The sequence below is a fragment of the Drosophila takahashii genome, chromosome X (genome assembly GCF_030179915.1).
Source record: "Drosophila takahashii strain IR98-3 E-12201 chromosome X, DtakHiC1v2, whole genome shotgun sequence".
In the NCBI taxonomy this organism is placed as follows: Eukaryota; Metazoa; Arthropoda; class Insecta; order Diptera; family Drosophilidae; genus Drosophila; species Drosophila takahashii.
Window position 1 is genome coordinate 17,687,243 of NC_091683.1, and position 6,422 is coordinate 17,693,664.

Sequence of the window (6,422 nt, forward strand, 5' to 3'; positions counted from 1 at the left end):
TTTTTATATAATTTATCATTTTCCTACAACCGAAACAGCGACGTTGGCGATTTTTGGTCCTGCATTCGTCCAAAAATATTCCTTCTTGTATATCCTCTCTCGCTTAGCATACTTTTGAGGGGTCTGCATGGCACGGATTCGCCGTATTTGACCAACACAAGTCACATGTGAGGGGGGGAACTATGAAATATGACTGCGATGGGGGAAGGAAATATGAAAATATGTGTCTGGGCCTCAGTTTTAATGATATATGCATATGCAAGAGCAGGAAGACGAGCTGTTTATGTACTTTGCCCCACTCGCTTGTGTGTTAGCATTTTTGATTCAAAGGGAAAAGCAAAAGAGGCTAATGGTAATTCTGGTTCTTGGCAACCACAATGAAAAAAAAACATTCCAAATAGTATTTGATAAATAAATATTAATAAATATTGTTTATTTATACAAATGAATTTGAAACTAAAATCGGGGTATTCATTATTCGTGGTTATGATTTTAGAAAAATTCAAATTTATAAAGATTTTTGCCAATTTTTTCTGGAAACAAGAATTTACAATAGTTCAATCCTTACCGTATTTTTATGAGATTTTAAACCTTGATAAAGTATGAAGATTTTTAGCTTAAAACTTATTTTTAGCTTAATATCTAAAGGAGAAAACGGCCCTAAGGATCATATACTAGTTTTAACAAAAGTTAGTACAAAAGAACCATAGTTTAGCTCTTAAAACTTGTTGTAATAAAAATATACAAGGTCAAGTATAAAAGTGTATAACATTTAAACTCTATAGTATTATTAAATACTCATATTTAGCAACAGAAAAAAATCGTAAAGCGTTTATTATTTAGCAAAGTACTTAGTTGCTTGGATCTTAAGCGAGGTAAATGATAATGAATACTAAGTGTTTGTCTTAACTGCCGTGTGAGTCAAAAATGTCCCTTTTCCGAGGACACTTCCCATGAATCTGAGCTACTTTATTTGTATACCGTCATAAACTTGCAGCCTGCGTTTTTGGCACAACTCATTTCCGGCCTAGGCAGATAAGCCGGTGGTTCGTTTGGTCCGCGGGTTTTCCGGGAAAAGTGGGAAAACGGAAGAGCGGAATCGGGATTGTTGCATGCCAATGGCAATGCCAATGCCACCACCCGGATACTCGAATACCCGAATACATGGACACCCGGAGACCAGGACACTTGGCACTGCTCCTTCCCCAGGACAATCTGTCCACCTTATCATGGTAATAACTGTAAGCATGTAAGCCTGGCCGAAGGGGGTGATTTCGTATTTTTCTTTACATTTCTTTGCCGCTTTTTACTCCCACTTTTTTCCATTTTTTTCTTTTTTTTGCCGACGCAATTTCTGGTAACCCTTTTCGGGCACTTTCACCCACCTCCGGAGCGCTTTTTCTTTTAGAGATTTTCGCTCGTTTTTTATGTGTGCTCCTGCCCCTGTTGTTGTTGTTGTTGTTGTTCCTTGTATATTTTCTATATAATTTTGTGCGTTTGCTTGCCTTCGCTCCTCCTTTCTCTTCGTTTTTTTTGTGCTGGTCAGCTTTTCTGCACGCTTGGCAAACATCGCAAAAAAAAAAAAAGAAAATATTACAAACGGGGTAGGAAGGGTAGTAAGGCTTTTTAAGGTTTGAAGGTTCGCAGGGCGGGGGAGGGAAAGGGGGGGACGGGTTCCAGAAAGCCATGGCCAATTGTCCAAACGAACATTGTACGATTTGCGTGTACAGTGAACAGCGTCAATACTGATTTTGCTAATTTCAGAAATCACTCATAGTCGAATCGATGTGAGATCCCGAGAGATATTTAAAAGATAACATATTTTAAAATTAGATCATTTTAAAAGTAAGAACCGGGATAAAATAAATATAAAATATTTTGAAATTAAATCATTTTTTAAGTGAAATCCCTGGATATATTAAATTAAAGGATTAAATTGGAGGAAATACAAATAATATATTTTGAAATGATATTATTTTAAATCCTATCAACATTAAACCTTATTGAACATCGCAAATTTTAATTATATTTAAAGGTTCAGTCAGAAAAATATTGCTCTACAGATCGTTTTTAAAAAGAACACTCATAAACTTAGTTTAGAAGACACCGAATGTCCTTGTTTTATGAAAAACTTAAAAATGTTCTAAACTTTCACTTTCAAAAAGTTCAAGAGACTACTGTACCATGTATGTATAGTACTTTCCATTTTTTTGCACAATCTCCGCTCTCCTCCCCCAACCCCTTTCGCAGCCTCCCCGCCTCGCCCCCCCCCCCCTCCTCCGCCGCCTCTGATTTTGTTACATTTTTGTTCACTTTCGTTTTTGTTGTGTTGCGTTTTTTTTTCTTTTTGTATTTTTTGTGCCGAAAGGATTCGTGCGAAACAAAAAGGCTGCCCAGCGCTGACCACCCACACCCTTAAAGCCCCACCCCCACCCACTCACACACACATTTCTTGGGCCTGACACACGCCACGCACACTTGGGTGTCTTTATCATGGAGAAAGGGAGAAAGTCGGGGAGTGGGAGAAAGCGCGCGAGAAAGGGACGCAGCGAGCCCAACCCCGAAGCAAGGACATTGACGACGTCCAGCTCGCTTCTTCCTCATCCTCTTCCTTTCGCTTCTTTTTTTTAGCATTTTCCATTTTCTTTTAATTCAGCCTAGCCCCCCACCCACATTCCCCGCCCACTGGCTTTCTTTTGTTGCGATGAAGAAGGCGGAAAAGGGAAAATTGTAAATTGAGTTACGCATTCTGACAGTTTGCATTACGATCTCTAGTCAACCCCGTCGCTACACAGAAAATAAAAATAATGGTCAGTTAAAAAATGCGCTGCATACCCGAACGGCGTTAGTTGCATTTTTTACGAAAATAATATCCTATCGTTAAAAATGATGATTTACTATAAAAGGTTTTGATTTTTATAAAAATGTATTCATATTCTTCATCGAAAAATTGTATATTCCAGTATATCTCGAAATTCGGAATTTTGTTTTTTGACAAAAATAGGAATTTTTCTTTTGGTTTTTTTGCTGTAACTTGGCCAAAAATGGTCCTACACCAAAAATACATACTGTTTTGAACAAATAACAAAATAATTAATAGATCCATAACCCTTTCCGGGTGATCTTGAAAAAATAAAATTTTCGTCAATTTTTAATTTTTTGTAAGGGGGTACATCATGATTTTTGCGAAAAATGACAAAAAATGAAATGAAATGAAAAATTGACATTTTTAAGATCTAGAAAAGATCTTAAGGGGGTTTTCGCCACCCATATGCACACTAGGATTAAACAAAGAATTTTAAACAAATAACCCCATGCTTTTCCTGTTGTGTAGAACCTGCCAGCCATCCCTCCCCCCGACTTCTCCCAGGTCACACATAATGACCATGTGTGTGTGTGCATGGGCTATCTATCGATCTACTTTACTCTTCATTGGCATTATTCCAGCTTCGTCGTCGTCATCAATTGAATTCGTTTCATTTCGTTTCGTTTGAATGAATTTCGCTTTGGACTTTTGCTGATGTTTCTAGCCATGCCGGAACACACATTATGTATATGTGCTGTGAGTTGTGTGCTGTGTGTGTCCAGCAGAAGGTCCCTTTTTTGCTGACATGCTCGAAGGACTTCGCATATTTAAACATATTAAATATCAAAGGACAACCGCCTCGCCTCGGATCTTAATTTCGCTCACATTTCGCATGACCATCTTCTTCTTCGGCAAACTGATGCTTTTGCCCAATTAAATTTGCATCATTTGTCATGGAAACGGCCGGTTAATGGCGTGCCAGGAGCTGGAGAGCGAAGCGAAAGGACCTTCCGTAGAATATCCTCCGCCTAATCAGTCTAAAAAGAGGCCAACCGGCAAGAGCTAAGAGCTTAGACTAAGCATTCAGCGAACCATTCGAAATGCAAACCACAAAAGTAGCAATTAAATCAAGTGCAAGACCGACTCTTAAAAGGTATAATTGACTACTTTAGTTCTTATAGACTATAAGATATAAATTTTAGCTTATAATCCTTTCTCTTACTAGTCTTACCGGATTAATAACAGAAGAACGGAATTAATACCACTATTTACTTTTAATAGAAGTTTATATTTATTCAGAAAATATTTTAGAACTTTTTGATTTTCTAGTAAATTTACTTTTCCGATTCTGAAATCCAAAAAAATACTATTCAATTTTAAAGACTTTTGAAAATATTTATATGTAATTTCTGCCACGATTATTTATATTGATAGTCTTAAAAAAAAGCTTTAGAATTTTGCTTAAAATACTATATTATAACCATTTTGTCAAACTGAATCTTTGAATTTGCCCCAAAATATAGGCAATACCTTTCCGCAAATTCCTCTGGCATCCTATTTGTTTACACGTGTGCCGCAGCTCTTTGAATGGTCAGCTCCCTTTTTTTCTTTCCTGAATAAATGGTTTCCCCTATTTTTGTCAAAATTCAATTAAAATTGTTTAACTTGGACGACGACAGAAAAAATAAATACAACAAACTTACATTTTACATTATATGTACGAATATATATATCAAATTGTATAGAAAAATAAAGCGAAAGAGTTACAGCAGCGGACGTCGACTGCGCAGCAGCAGCGCTGCAGCAGCGGGCATTTCAAACAAAGGACAACATAACGAGATTAACACACACACACACACACACACACATAGAGGCACAGAGCCACCCCAAGGAAAAAAGTAAAAATACGAAGCAAAATCAAATAAAAAACACAAAAAATACAACAAGCTGAGGAGAAGCGAAAAGCATGTAAAAAAGAGAGCGAACGGGGAGAGGAATTGAGAAAAAATAAAACCCGCTTAAATTAAGCCCACCTACTGGCCACCATCAGAAGCCACCACCCAACTCGGAAACCAGCCCGAAACCACCCAAAACCACCCAAAAACCACCCACAAAAGGAGGCTGAAAGTGAAGCTGAGGCTGGACAACAAACGCACGAACGGGTTGAAGGGTTCGAACACGTTGATAAGGACACGAGGGGGATGGGTGGAAGGGGGGGGGGGTGGCCGGGAGGCCGTGGTCAGGGAGTGTGCCGTTCCGCCCGCCGGCACTTGCCAATTTAAACAGGAAAGAAGGCCAAAGGCAAGGGCCACGACTATAAAATACCCGCTAAGAAAATATGTTGCTAAAGTTGATATGATCTTATCTTATCAAAACTGTTTTAAAGAATTTTCCAATTCAAGGTAAAAAAATCTGTTACTTAAATTTAAAAATGTTTTTTAGCTTAAAGCTCAAAATTATTAAGTACATTAAAAAAGTTTTCAAAGGTTCTTTTTCTTGTTCTTGAAACTAATCACTTGTTTAAAATCTTTTTTAAAAAATAATTGTTTTATTATTATTATCAAATATGTTATTACTACAGAAGTTCGTATACCAAAAATGGCGATACTTGTTTCAATAGGTCCCGAGATCCAGGCTGGGATCCCCGTTGCATAATTTTTCGCAAATAAAATATGCCCCCATAAGGTACATACATACGTCTAACGGGTATAAACAGTGGGTGGGAAGAGGGAAGAGGAAAGAGGGGCTGGGGCTACAAAGAAACGACCACGCAGCATAAATAAAATGCCTGCCAAGCAAAGGTCCGCACACACAAACACACACACGCACGTATGCAGAGCAACCCTTTCTCTCCATCTTCATCTTCTTCTTACTTTCGCTTGGCCAGTGGGCAGCCAGTGCGTGCCCCATCCCCAAAAGCCCACAAAAAACCTCCTAAAATCCAACGAAAACCCCCCGAAACTCACACAAAATGCGGCAAGGAAACTGAAAATTATGTCGACTGAAGCTGCTGCCGCTGCCGCTGCCTCTGCCGACGTCGTCGCAGATGTTGGGGGCAGCGCAGGATGGTTTCCTTCGTTCCACCGATCCTGGTCAGTTTCGTTGCGAGGCCATTAAAATGCGTAAATTTGCAAAGGTTTGCCTGTTCGATTCAACTGGAAACTGGGAGTGCGAGTACTAGGATACAAGCACAGTGGAACCATTATCATCCTATCATATTATAGTCTATCCTGATCCTATCCTATCCTAATAGTCTATCCTGGTATCGTTAAATCAACAGGAATACTTTTTGAATGCTTTCGTACTTGGTAGGTGTTCGCTGATCAAGTTTAAATGTTTCACATTAGTAAACTTTTTTACCTTTTTATTATATTTAAAAATTATATTATGTTGGTTCATCCAAAATGTTGATGTTTTTGAATAATAGTAATATAATCCTTGAGTAAATCTTGGCCAAAAAATTGTTGAAAATAAAAAATACATACTTAGGAAAATCAGGATATGGGGTTTGGATTATATAAGGATTTTGCTTATAGTAAAACTTGACCAAAAATTATCACAATATGTCAATCACTATACTATACCCTACGAGTAGCGGATATTATAATTCCCTTAC